At 37.9% G+C, this 14804-nt stretch overlaps 1 protein-coding gene and 1 non-coding gene across 5 annotated transcripts in view; one reads left to right on the top strand and one right to left on the bottom strand.

Moving 5' to 3' along the window:
- Window positions 1-14804, top strand: part of TAFA2 (TAFA chemokine like family member 2) — a 518966-nt gene that overhangs the window by 106666 nt on the left and 397496 nt on the right. The window lies entirely within an intron of this gene.
- On the bottom strand, window positions 1831-1982 carry LOC122225727. Its single transcript, XR_006205331.1, has one exon. It is a non-coding gene; the product is annotated as a small nucleolar RNA SNORA62/SNORA6 family (small nucleolar RNA).

The raw sequence follows: 14804 nt of genomic DNA, 5'->3' as shown, positions 1-14804 counted from the left end.
AGCCGAAGTCGGCCGCTTAACCGACTGAGCCACCCAGGCGCCCCAGCAACATCCTTTTCTGTGACTGTGATTGTTCCAGAGACTGCCTGCTCTTTGCCAGACCCTGTTTTAGGCATTGGAGTACAACAATAAAGCTTATAACTTATGTCTCACAGTGGACATGAAAAAGCAGCAAGGACCCCAAATTAGAGGAAAAATTTTTATGATATTAAATTTGCAAATGCCATTATCCCCACATCCCTGTCATTTTTTACCAAGGGCTGTAGGCTCCCCCCTTAATTGTTTGGGAGAATTAGCCACTTCAATAAAGAAATCCCTGTCGCTAGTGACTCTAGAGTCTAGAGCATGCCGTTTGTATTTGAGCACAGGATAACAGCTTAAAGAACACCAATAATTAGAAGCTTCTGCCACTGTGCAGTTGGTTGTGGACTCATGTTTGGAAGACTATGTTTTCTCTGCCGACAAGATCTTGCTTCATGCTTTAGATGTGTCATGTCTAAATGTGGTCATCTGGGCCTCTTGCGCCCTAGTGTTAGTTGCTCTAGGGGATGGCTACCTATCTCTTTTGAGGTGCTCCTCAGTCCCTCAAAGAGAAATTTAGGGAAGTCACATAGCACACATTTGAAGTCCCAAGAATAGGTTCCCATTTTTTTAAAAGATGAACTTTAGTGGTATTGTGTCACATTCCAAAAACTGATACCTTATTGTGCTTGTTTGACAACACAGGTGGTTTTAAGGCAGGAAACATGATGTTGCAGAAATGGAGACAAATGACTTAGACAAGATAGGATTTTTTTTCTCAAAACCTAATAGGTGTCAGCAGTCTAGGGTTGGCAAGGTGGTCCTCAGCAGAGGGCCCCTGGGAGCAGTCTTCTCCCCCTATCCCTACCCTGCTACCCCCTGCCCCTGTCCCCAGAAAACCAAGGGAACAGTTTTCAGCATCACAGAAGCCTAGGTATAAATCCCATCCTTGGCCAACACAATCAGTAAGGTTCATTCTGGGCTGCAAGTGCTTGGTTGAAATGGCCCAAGCCATTCAGCAAAATATTTAATGACTCCTTTGCCAAGAATAGGCAGAGTTGGGGCAGCATCTGTGAGGTCATAAAGAATCCTGGCTCTTCCCCCCGCTTCTCCCCACCCCAACTCTACTTTGGCCTTCTTCATCACATCAATGTTTCAGTCTTGAGCTTGTCAATTTATGTTTAAAAAATGGTCCCAGACATCATATCCTCACATCAGTGCCACAAACAGGGAGGCAGGAGAGGAGGGAGGGGGACCTTTTCTTTTTGTGTCTTTCTTTCCTCTTTTTTCTCTTTTTTTTCCTTTTTCTTTTCAGAACAAAAGTTTCCTAGAAGCCCCTTAGAAAACTTCTTCTTGCAGCTTTAAAAAAAATCAGATTATTTTAACTAAAAACAAAAACCAAAAATAGTTCACCCATTTCTCCCATCTGCCACCCTCCACATCTGGCAGTCACCAATCTGTTCTCTGTATCTTTGAGCTTGTTTATAATGTTACAGTGAACATGGGGGTGCATATATCTTTTCAAGTTAGTGTTTTCATTTTCTTTGGATAAATATGCAGAAATGGGATTGCTAGATCATATGGTAGTCCTATTTTTAAGTAAAACATTTTATGGAAGTAGGGTTGACATACAGTGGTTTCTGAGTTTATGGTATACAACATAGTGATTTGACAATCCTGTATTTTACACAATGCTCACCATAAGTGTAGTTACCGTCCGTCACCAAAGAATGTTATTAAAATATTTTTGACTGTATTTCCTATGCTGTACTTTGCAATTCCATGACTTAATTTATTCTAATTTTTTATGCTTGCAGCAAGAATTACTATCAAACTCCAGTCGTTAAGCCGGGACCCTTGTGGTGTTAGCGAAAGACTTGCCCCTAACGTAGCATACTCCCTACACTTGTGCGTTCATTGGCCAGCCAGGGCCTCAACTCCGAACTCTAATGACTTATTTATTTTATAACTGGAAGTTTATACCTCTTAATAGCTTCTGCCTATTTCGGCCCTTCCCTACCTGCTTCCCATCTGGCAACCACCAGTTTCTGGTGGGTTTTTATTAGATTCCACATGTAAGTGAAATCATATGGTATCTGTCTTGTCTGACTTCTTTCACTTAGCCTAATACTCTGTAGGACCATCCATGTTGTCACAAATAATAAGATCCCATTCCTTTTTATGGCCGAGTAATATTTATCTGTTTATACACCACATCTTTATTCATTCATCTATTGGTAGATTCTTAGGTTACTTCCATATCTTGGCTATCGTAAAGAATCCAATAAATAGAGGAGTGCATATATATTTCTGAATTAATGTTGCTTTTGCTTTTGGTATCAGACACACAAAAATCATTGCCAAGACCTATGTCAAGAAGCTTACCACCTGGGTTTTCTTCAGGGAGTTTTATGGTTTTTAGGTATTACATTCAAGTCTTTAATCTATTTTGATTTAATTTCTGTCTATGGTGTAGGTTAGTGGTCCACTTTCATTCTTGTGCAGGTTACTTTCCAGTTTTCCCATCACCATTTCTTGATGAGACTGTCTTTTCCCCATTTTATATTCTTGTCTCCTTTGTCATAAATTAATTGACCATATATGAGTAGGTTTATTTCTGGGCTGTGCATTCTGTTGCATTGATCTATGTGTCTGTATTTTATGCCAACACAATACTAAATAATGCTTTAATTACATAGCTTTGTAATATCATTTGAAATCAGGGATGTGATGCTTTCAGCTTTGTTCTTTCTTAAGAAAGAAATGGTCTTTTGTGGTTCCATACATATTTTAGGATTGTTTGTTATATTTCTTTGAAAAATTCCATTTGGGATACCCTCTAAGTATTGTGAAAGTCCGATCAATTATTTTTATTTGTTTTCATACACAGAAAAAACTCATATTTACTTTTACTTTAAAATGAGGTTGGATATTACTTTCCAAGATTAGCTAATATAGCCTTTCTCCATTCTATTTTTGTTATTCCTTTGACTTCCCTTTATTTGGGAGGTTAGACCACAGAGGGATGCTGAGAGGAATAGAGTCAAATGATTTTAATGTTGAGGCATCTAGAAGTGAGGGGGCAACTGTGGCTGAGCATGAGGGAACACCGGGCAGTAACCTCCTTGGGCCAGTGACCAAGGACAAGGAAGGAAGCTGGATATCTGAGAAAATACCACTGCAGATCAATGGCATTTGAAGGTCAGATTCACCCCCTACTCTAGAATGTGGTACAGTTAACCTTCCTCCTCAGGATGGAAATTGGATATAACCTTGGGAAACCAGGACTTTGGGGAGGGCAGGTGAGGGTGTAGATGAGGGGCTACATCTTTAAATTTACTGAGGTGTTTCTGTCACACTGTTACAGAAACATCAATATTAAAAAAGTTGTATTACTTGCCCACCTGAGTTTATGGTCTAGGATTTAGAGCTGACACTGTGTATTCCATATATTTTGGTTTTGTTACAATGGCCTCTGCTAACAAGGACTGAAGAAGATTGAGCTGCAGCATGGCTTGATCCAAGGCTAGAGACTCATGAACTGTAAAAATCATACACAGCTCTTGTAATATGCTGTCATAAATTGAAAAAAAAATCAGTACAATGTGAAATACTGATCTTCTGCAACAGCATAAAGATGATCTGTTATATAAACTTGGAAAATGGGGGCCTGGGGAGGGAGGCATACACAGTCTTGGTACAGTAAGAAGGTAACTCTTGTTAGTTTTTAGCTTGATGATGTCTAATCTGGATGAATTCATTACTTTCTCTTTTAGGCTTGAGATTAAAATAAAAATGGAAGCTAGCCAAATTATAGGTGAGGAATTACTCAAAAGGAGGTCAATATTCCAAAAAAAAAATTTTAAAAGAAAGGAATTGATAGTTTTAAAAATTGACCTTGCCTAAATGACCAAAATCACACTGCACTTCAACTAATCCATAATTATCAGCCCATGTTCAGTTGAGTGAGGCCCTTGAATTAGAATATGTCCCAAATAAGAACTATGACCAAAATTGTTAATAAAAATAAAACTCTTGGAGGAATCTTTTGGGACTGTTAGTGTTATGAATCATACCAATAAAACAACCCATATATTTACAACAGTGATAATTGATATAAATATACCCTGTAATATTAAGTAGTGGTTAAAATCCTGGACTTTAGATTCAAGTAGATTCTGATTCAAAGGCTGGCTCTATAACTTAGTATCTGTGTCAGCCTGGGCAATGCACTTTGCCTTTCTATAAAATGGGAATATAAGCTCAATTCCATAGTATTATTATCAATATTAAATCTGAACACATATTTAATGGGCCTGGTAATGGTAATAATTTATACTGTTATTAAAAGTTTACTACTTGGAGGTTTAGCAGTCTGACCCAATATATTCTCTGTTGGTTTAACAACATATCTTTAATTAGTGAGACTTTATGAGTTTTGCATTATCTAAATAATTGTTATTCATTAGAAATGATACTTGACAAAAACTTCCATGTAGCTTTTCCTAATGTATGGCAAAAAAAAAAAAAGCTATGAAAAGATTATGAATGAAAAAATGATTTTTTAGACAATATTCTTTATGGCTTAGGCAAAATTAAAACAAATTTTAATGGCCTCTGGTTGATAGTAATGATAATATTGTAATAAATACTACAGTAATTTATATTTTATTTAGTAGCATTTTTATTTCAGTCATCCAGGGGATTTTAACAAAATGAAACAGTGAGCTTGTGTATGCTAAGTGAGGAAAGAAGGGGTTGTTGTTACGAATTTACACCAAGGAAAATATAAATGCAGAAGAGTTAAGATGTCTAGTAATATGATCCTAATGAACTAATTCTTCTTCCAGGCCTCCTGTTTCCATTTCCTCTGTGGATGCAAGCCTTGCTTAAGAAAATAATTGTAGTTCATTGAGTCAGAATCTTGAAAATGTTGAGGTCCCTAGACTGAAATTAAGAAAACATGGCTTTGAAGATTCTTCAGAAGTCACTACTTGATTTTCATTTTGGACACAGAATTTGGTTTGTCTGGAAAAATCACATGCAAACCAAACTTAGGACTCAGATGGCATTTATTTGATGTTCCCTTTTGCTGCTTGGAAGAAATGGTGTCTTTGTTTTTTGTTCTTTTTTTCCTACTGGCTTTATGAGCTCTCATTGCTCCTCATTCTCAACATTTTTGTAAAGAAAATATTAGAGATATTTTTACACTTTTGCCCAAACTGCAGCATGACCTAAACTTTTGTTTTGCTTTTAATGTTATTAATAACTTTTATTAGCAGTGATGGATAGAGGGTGAATACGAAAGCAAAAATCAGTGCACGAGGAGCATTAAGAAAGCAGAATCCTCCTTGTTAGGGATTTTATCTTGATCTTTGTCAATGAGGGGAGCAGCAGAGGGTGTGATCCTGAGTTCGTAAAGGAAGGGTATCCTTTTTTGAGAGATTTCTCTCGGAGTCAAAAGGTAGAGGTGGTCTCTGAGAAATGGAATACACTGCAGTAAAAGGAAGCTTTTTCAAGCATCTCCATTGCTGCTGCTACTCCTGACAGTGAGGCTATTTTAACTTTTAATTTGCTGAAAGGCAAATAAGGCAGCTGTCTTCACAGTAGGAAGTTCGGGGTGAGTGTTGGAGAAACAGCGTCTCTTTTCATGTAAATTAAAGGAGAACAGACTAAAGAAAAGTTAGCTGTTGCTTTACAGAGTCTCTCTTGGCTAGCAGGCCAGGATGTCCTCTTTAGTGATTCTCTTAGGCTTCCTTTTAATTTGCCGAACACATCAGATCTGAGGGCAGATTTTAGATTTGACAGCACTGAGCATTCCTTCCTTTTTGCCCCTTTCTCCACCTTCCCGAACACCAAAATCCAGAAAACTTTTTGGATGATGTCTGATTTTAGGATTCTGCTTAGTGTTTTCGTTAAACCTTTATTCTTTTCTTTATGATATTCCTTTTTATTGAAGCATTTCTCTAGAGGAATTGAGGCACATGTAGCAAGAACTAAGATTGCACCCATTTTTCATCAAATAGGAGCTGTGTTAGCAACATCTTCAACGGTGCATGTGATCTACTAATGGCTGCAGCCTCTGGATGATTCCTTTTGATGTTGCCCTCTAAAGGTCTCATCAGAAAGCATTACTCTCTGCATTATCCCCTTCTAACTTCTGGTGGTTTTGTTTTATTTGGCTATTGATTGGTATTACACATCCCTCTTAATGCTAACATTAGATGATGCTGTATAAGAGCACTTAGTGGAAAATTACTACATAAAGGTAGAAAGTTCTAATGAACTTTGTAGTTTGAACTGCATGTCTGGGATACATCATATCAGCCAAATACCTGTTCTGACTATAGGACTGATTGGGAATTTTGCTAAGTTGATTCATTTACCTAATCTCTGCTATACTTTTTGTCATTTGTAGGGTAACATGCATTATTTAAAAGAATGCAAAGCTACCCTTTGTACTCAGTATAATACATTTTTAATGGCTAACGATTGTATAGATAATCTCATGCAGAGGGGCAAAAATGTTTCCCTTTGGTTATCATTATACATTTACTTCTGAACTAATTAAAAATGAAATCATCATCCTTGTCAGAAATGGACAGGAAGACAAAGGGTTATTAAGAGTCTGCTTTTCCCTTGGTGAAATATATTATCAATAATCATTGCAGTCCATAATGCATGTGGTTTGGCATGATGTATTAATTTGTGCTGATTTAATGGTCTAGAAAGCATTTTTGTTTTACCCATTTTGTTGATTTTCTCTTCTGGGGACTTGCAGTAATCACATATCTTCCGTAAATGAGTTTGCATTATGATTATCATACTGAACCTATATGGTGTAAGGTCAAATAAAAATTAAGAGGTTTAATTTTCCCTGTTGAAAATAAGGGAAGAGACTTGTTTTTTCCCTTTTTCCTAGAACACTTCCTTTAGCAAACTTGTAAGTACTGTTTCCTGCCTTTGAAAAGTATATAAATCCTTCTGAAAACCTTATGGACGTTTCCTCACCTCTATGACCCAGGAATATCTTCCTTAAGGACCCGGGAGCCATCCCTCTGCAATGTAAACATTAAGGAAAAAAGTGTTCCTCACTCCTGTTACATGTGGGAGGGTGAGAATCTCACTTTATTGGGAACCTTGCTGCAAAACTACCTCTGGTCATAAAGATAGGAGGAGTTTCTCCTCTTCTGGATAAGGCCAGTTATCTAACACACATGGTCACCTCAAATACCAGGTAAATTTAAGATGAATTATGTGTGACAAATGGTGCTATCGTGTCCTCTTACTTGAGGACTGGTTATTGTTTATCTTGAAAATATGTAGTGAATTGTATCTGCTTGGCTATATAAAACGGTGAGATCCCCTTCCATTCTTGCCATTTCTTAGTGGATTTCATGTGAAGCACATTACATTCTAGTTTAATATTAATTTAAAAGTAAAAGTGTTTTTTTTTTCCTCTACTAACTTTGGGAGGAGGATTTCTGAGTTGAGGGAAGATTTAGCTTTAAATTCTGTTTCATCAAAAATGGTCATGGACTATCATAGAAAGTAACACTTTGATCAGCTCATGGCTTTAGTTGTGCTGTGTCTTTCCTTCTTTAATCAGATGTTCAATTCAGAGACAACCCTCTTGGCTGAAACCACTGTGGATTAATCAGTATTATGTAAAAAGAAAACAAGACTGTTCCATTTGCATTTTTTTTTGCAGAAGAACGGCATTCCAAATTCAACCCTGAGAGCTATTGTGAAGATAGAATTAGCTAAGTGGCACGTTTGTCACTTTTTCTTTTAATTATTACTTAATAAATTCTTGCAAAAAATCTATTTATAGGATAATGGTATTCTATTACAGTTACCACTATTCATTTTAAATATCACTTGCTTTCAATTATATTGTTAGTAGGATCCTGCAAAATGTTAAACTTGGCATTGCTAACTCAGAGGTGACTTGTGGCACCGGAATGATTTATGCCTGTGGATTGCAGAGATCTAAAAATAGGGCTTGATGTTACATTAATATGTAGTGCAATACACACAATAGGGTTAGAGGAGGATGGAGTTTCATCCCTAACTCTCAGTTTTCTTGTCTTTGTCTCTGTGTCTGAGCAGCACTGGAATAATTAGACATTGCTCATTTGTCATTTGTATCATTTCCTATCCGTGCATACCATCGTGCCCTGCCAGCTCCCAGGTGCTTCCGAGGAAGCACGTGGTCTGTAAATAGCCATTCTGCACATCTCTGGTCGCTGTCCTAATTTGAAAATCTCCTTCATAAATTGGACCGGACAATAACAGACCATTGCTGCTAGGTTCTGATGGGGTAAGTGTACAACTCTGACCTTAGCATGAGATCAGAAATGAAAGTGACCAGCTGGACATAAAACAAATACCACAGATTCCAAGAAGGTATTTCTGTTAGCAAGGTGAATGCCAGCGGTTCTGGGCAAGCAGCATTTCTCAAGGAATGGCAAATATTTTGGTCAATGTCTCCCCTGGTTTGATGCCTCTGATTTCAGCTGTAATCGAGTGTGAGACGGCAGTGTTGACAGATGCTTGTCTTCAACCTTTCTGAGTAGGAACTCTGATCAGATGAGTGGAAGTCATGTAACAGAGTTTGCACATCTGTTGTCGACAGGACTAGAGGTTGCATGTGCATAAGGATGTGCTGTAGGCAGAGAAATCAAGGCTAGTACCATGCAGAATATATATATGAGCAGTGTAGGAATTGGGTACTTTTTCTTTCCTCATTGGATGAACTGGGGTGGACTGTTGATAGAAAGAGACAAGGAGATGGAGCAACCCTGCTCAAGACACCCTCAGAGACTTCTTTAACGACGAACTGTGAAGATTACACATGGGAGCTATAGGTCTGCCAAAATATCATGAGTTCTTACCTTAGTTTTTCTCTACCAGAATATATTTGATCTTTATCTTTAAGTTGAGGAGGCAGTTGGGTTCAGGGTATATTATTGTCCCATAATGAAGGAATTGCTTAGATTTTGGAGGTAGCTCTGGAGTTCTCTAAAGTCATGGTAATCGTAGAACTGATCTGATACTATTGTTTCATAGGTAGCTTAGCTCTTAGAGTTTACTGGGAATGATCTCAGGAATCATCACATCAGCAATTTTTTGCATTCACATAATAGCTTGCATGTTGCTGTGGTGTAACAATGTGGAACACGTTATACTAGTCACCAGCTGCCAATTTAAATACACACTTGGAAGAGTCATCTATTTTTCAGGGGTATTAACTTGATCTTAATAGATGTTGATGTTTAATTTAATTGTGACCTTTCAGTTATACTTTTTGAAGAAAAATGTCTCATGTTTTCACAACGCGAGCTGTTGAAAAGTCAAGATACTGTGGCAGATATTTTAAATGGACTCAGAAAAATATTTTAAAAACAACAGTAGTTTCTACCTGACTCCAGCATATTTTGTTTCAATCCAAATAACAACCTAGTAAATCTTCCCTGATTACCCACTTTAAAGTCAGAGAAAATATAATCGAGGGGAGGACAAAGCACTTGTATAATGAGAGCCAGAAGAACATTTTTCTCTCACATGCTTACAGTTAGTGATACAGCAAGAAGAAACTTGATTCCAGCGGTCTTCTTCAGCTTCTTAACCAGGCAAACTGCTAGTTGTCCTTCACAAATCACTAGAAATGTTGCTTTGTATGTGTGAATTTTTTCTTAAGCTTCTGCACTACCCATAGGCAGAGCTGATGACTCTCTTAGCACTTGGTTCAAATTTTGTTAGCACTGCTGGGTGTTCTATCATTTATTTTTATATTTTCCTCCTTCACTTGCCTGTGCGTTCCTTGAGGACAAGGACTATTCCTTACTCATCTCAGTGTCTAATGCTAACCCTAGTGTTAGACCTAGAGTAGGCACTCAATAAATACTTAGTGAAAAATGAAAAAAAATGAATGGGCTCTTAATTAGACTTCAGAAATGGTTGATCCTCACTGTGTTGAAGTAGAACTCTCTATGTAGGGTGGTGATGGTGCCTGTCCTCTGATGGATTGTTCTTGTAGAAGTTGCACATGGGGTCCTTCAAACCATTAGCTGTAGATCTCCCTTGGAAGTCACTTGCATTTTGCAGCACTTTGTCTTTCAGGATAAAAGACAGGTCTGGGTTTATAGAAGAACTAAATCTAAGGAAACTTGATAACCAAATATTTCATGATGAATATGCATCTCCAGGTAAATGCAAAAACCTTCAAGTGTAAGTATAAATTTATGATAGGCATGATTATAGATCTGAAATAGGTCACTTCTCACCTTTGGAGTTTATTTAGAAGGCTGGTAATTTGGCATCAGCCACAGCGCTGTATCAGCCAAGTCCATTAGTTAAGTATGTTTTGACTCCTACGGATCTCAGACGAGCAGGGTTATTGTCGAAGAACCTAGTCTGTGGCGTGCTGGCTCCTCAAGCTGCCCTTAGGTTTGAGGGAGCTCTTACAGTGCTCAGGGCTTTCCTGGATCTTGGTTTATTCTAGAGCACTGTTGAAAAACAGACTGATTCATAGCTATTGTTGGATAATCTGAAGCTAACCTAGGCCATTTCTACATTGTGAGTGTTTGGTGCGTGTGTATCTAAGTGTCTGCATCTATGAATATGGTCTTTGTCAGTTGGGGCTTCCATAACAAAATATCATAGACTGGCTGGCTTCAGCAGCATACATTTATTCCTCACAGCTCTGGGGCCTGGAAGGCTGAGATGGGGTTTCTAGCATGGTCTGGTTCTTAATAAGGATCCACCTTCTGGTGGTATCCTCTTATGGCAGAGAACAGAGAGAGAGCAAGCCCTTTTTCTTCTCATCAGGGTACTAAACCTATTTGTTAGGGCTCCACCTTCAGGTCCTAATAAGCTCCTAAAGGCCTCACCTTTGAATACTATCACATTGGGGGTTAGGATTTCAACCTAGGAATTTTGGGGGGACATTGATATTTAGCACAATCAGCATGTCTTATCGCATCCCCCTACCCCCTATCTGTAGGAAATTGTAGGATGCGGCTTGTCACAGTGATTAAGACCTCTTTTTCTGAAGTATCTCCATCATTTGTGTAACTTTCTAAACCTTATATTCCTTAGTTCCTATGATAGGGGAGTCAAAATAGTACTGACCTTTAGGCCACTCATAATTGGGTTCCATCCCTAAAGAGCATTATTCATATTATGATGTATATGACTGGCACCCCAAAGTTGAAAGAGCAGAATGTGTACAGCCACTACTAGAATACCTGTTTGGTTATGAGAATTAACAAGTCACTGCACATAGAATGCTTGGCATTCAGGATGTGCACAAGTGATAACCTTCATTGTTACCGGAAGGTTCACACTGTTCCCTTAAGAAGACTGGATAGGATGAGGTATAGTATCGTTACAACAAACAATATTTTAAAGTGATGCTAATGGGCAAGTAAAGGATTCAATTGTCATCTCCATAAATCATTGCTAGAGTCTATATTTAGAAGTCAGATTGTTGGCGAGAAACGCCAGACCAAACTGTATAAATGTATAATTATATCGACATTTCATGTATCTGAAGGTGGTTTTCTATCTGCAGTCCTGCTTTCTGAAATGTCAGTTTTTTAGGATATAACTTTTACTAGAAGTAAGGAAATAAAGTGAGGAGGCCTCTGAAACAGTGATTTCAAAGAGCTTCCTACAAAGACACGGAATTGACTTTCTGAGTTCTACCGGAATTTTAATGACTCTTAATAAACCTACAGTTCTTAAACAACCTGGTTGTTTACCCATCCACAGCGGACTGGAAGACCAAACTTGAAGGGCTGTGGGTGTGTGTGTAAAGCTACTATTATGAGGTGTTAGTGGGATACACAATGATGTAAGTGGAATAATCAAAAGTTTGACCTAGAGGGCTAATAAAGAAAACAAAACAAAATCTCCATATTGATGATTATCTCTGAGACATTAAGAAAATATGTTCCATTTTTTTGTGCTAAAAGGGAAATTTACCTCTAAAATTCATTCCCATTTTATGATCATTTATTATCTAAAACATGGTCTAAATGAAAAAACTTTGGGTGTCTGGGTGGCTCAGTGGGTTAAGCGGCTAATTCTTGATTTTGGCTCAGGTCATGATCTCTCATGGTCTGTGAGTTCGGGCCCCATGTCAGGTTCTGTGCTGACTCATGAAGCCTGCTTCAGATTCTGTGTCTCCCTTTCTCTCTGCCCCTCCCCTGCTCATGCTCTTTCTCTCTCTCAAATAAAAACATTAATAAAAGTATGTTAAAAAAAAGAAAAACTTGGGTAGCTAAGAGAAGACAGTATGACACGGTAAAAACATAGGACTTGGTATTGGACTGGATTCATTCCACATTTGCCACTTATGCTTAAGTGTACTTAATGCTGTGAGTTTCAGCTTGCTTTCTTCTGTATAAGGCAGAGATGATAGTTCCCACCATGCAGGGGTGCTGTGAGGCTCGGATGACATCATATTTGTGATTGAAGTACAGCCAGCAAGGGCCTGGCATGTGCGGCTCAATATATTATTTGCCTCCTTCTTACCAATTTGGCAAAATTTACCTATTTTTTTTATGTTTTATTTTGAGAGATAGAGACAGACACAAAGTGGGGGGAGGGGAGGAGGCGGGGGAGAGAATCATAAGCAGGCTCCACACTCAGCACATGGGGTGCCATGCTGGGCTTGACCTCACCATCTTGAGATAATGGCCTGAGCTGAAATCAAGCTGATCTTGTAACCTCAAATGGCCTTGGCTGCTTAACTGACTGAGCCATCCAGCGCCCCCTAAAATTTATTTATCTAAAACACCCAATTCTCAATGAGGTTTCCCTACGTTGCTTTTTCTCTGACTAGAAATTAAATTCATAATGCACATCTCTGACAATAACCGGTCATTGACTTTAGTAATTATAAACTTTGGTCTTGATACTGCAAAAAGCCTGCAGATGGGGAGTCTCTAGCAAAGTGGTAAGGTGGTCTGAATACTTTAAAACTATTTGTTTTGTAGTTTGGTGAGGTTTTGGGAATGTTATGGCTCTAGTATGAAGAAGGAAAGATAAATTTTATTTGTTGCCAGTGCTACTGAAGTTAAGAAGACTGATAACGTTCTTGTGTTAAATGCACTTTTAATATAGTTTGGATAATGTTTCTGGGCTGTGTTACAATTCACTTTTTTTTTCATTTACTCTTAGGTGGTTCTTGTCCTTATTATATATCTTATTGATTTGGAGGATGTTCTAGAGACTTACACTATTGATTAGGCAGAGTGTTTCTATATTTTGTGATTTACCAGTTTTTGTTCCTTGTATCATCATTACCAGTAGAATCAAATTGAAAAGACATACAGATCCTTTTCTCTCATAGAAGTTTTAGTCTTTTATGACATGTACTGGATGAAATAATTTTATGAGAGCTGCCTAATTCCTTTAAATTTATCTAAGATACACCATCTGCTTTGTAACCTCAAGTGATCTTGTGGTTTATTACATTTATTAAGCAAACATTTAATGTGTAAATATAATTTAATAAGATTCCCACAGCTTTCTAATTAGGCTTTAATTTCTGCCACTAGAATTAAATCCACTAAAATATACTTAGGTCTCTAAGTCCTAGTAATACTTCATAATGTTAACTGATCAAATAGGAATTTGTATTTTGGGTCAATTTTAATATCTTTAAGTCTCTGTTGAATTCTGATATCAGACCACTACATGAAAGAGATGATTCTTAAGGTTTGGGGGGATATTTTTTAAGCCAGGACTAACTCTGTTGCAAGTGACAGAGAACCCCAACTCAAACTTGCTTAAAAAGAATTGATTGGCTAAGTAGCTTCAATGAATATTGGGAGTAGATCTCAGACCCGGAGGAAGTGATGCAAGAAGTAGGACTTTAATGAGTAGAACCAGGGACTCAATGATGGCAGAAGTCTATCTCTATTTTTTACCCATGTGTCTATTTATTTACATATTTGTTCTGTTTCGAAAGGATTTTTCCATATGGCAGGACACAAGACCATTGCAGCCCAAGCTTAGCAATGCCAATGGAAAAACAACTTCATTCTCTTCTTATACATTTGTCAGTTTGGGGGAAGATTTCCATTGGCCAGGCTGATCAGATGGTGGTGATGGGAAGGTTTGCTAGGCACAGGTAGGTTAACCTCAGTCATTCACTCTTGAACCCTACTGCAAATCTGGCAAGTGTTAGAGACTTCTGCAGGAAAATTGCTAAGAACCAACAGCTCTAAGTGTTTGTAATTCTTTCAGGGAGCGGCTTCATGGTGTCTTAGAAGTTTGGACTTCAAATTAAGGCCCCTGTGATAAAATGTTAAGATAATGCAATTCATTGTTGAAATCAAATGTTGGCAAATTGGAAATCAAATGTGAAATCAAATTTTTACTTCTTTTAAAAATTTTTTTTAAATGTTTTTATTTATTTTTGAGACAAAGACAGAGCATGAGTGGGGGAGGGGCAGAGAGAGGTGGAGACACAGAATCTGAAGCAGGCTCCAGGCTCTGAGCTGTCAGCCCAGAGCCCAATGCGGGGCTCGAACTCATGGAGTATGAGATAGTGACCAGAGCTGAAATCGGATGCCCAATCGACTGAGCCACCCAGGCGCCCCATCGAATTTTTACTTCTAAAATACTAAATTCTTTTTATTAGAGAGAAAAGAGTGTATCCTTGATAGAATTCAAGGTAATATCTCCTTGTAATATGGGGAAATGTAAAGATTTTATTATTGGGGGATTGACTTCCCAAGCTTAAAACATCTTTAAGCTTTAACGAC

The sequence above is a fragment of the Panthera leo genome, chromosome B4, assembly GCF_018350215.1.
Source record: "Panthera leo isolate Ple1 chromosome B4, P.leo_Ple1_pat1.1, whole genome shotgun sequence".
NCBI classification, from domain to species: domain Eukaryota; kingdom Metazoa; phylum Chordata; class Mammalia; order Carnivora; family Felidae; genus Panthera; species Panthera leo.
Note: the sequence above shows the minus strand (reverse complement) of the source record. Positions and strands in the feature narration are given on the sequence as shown.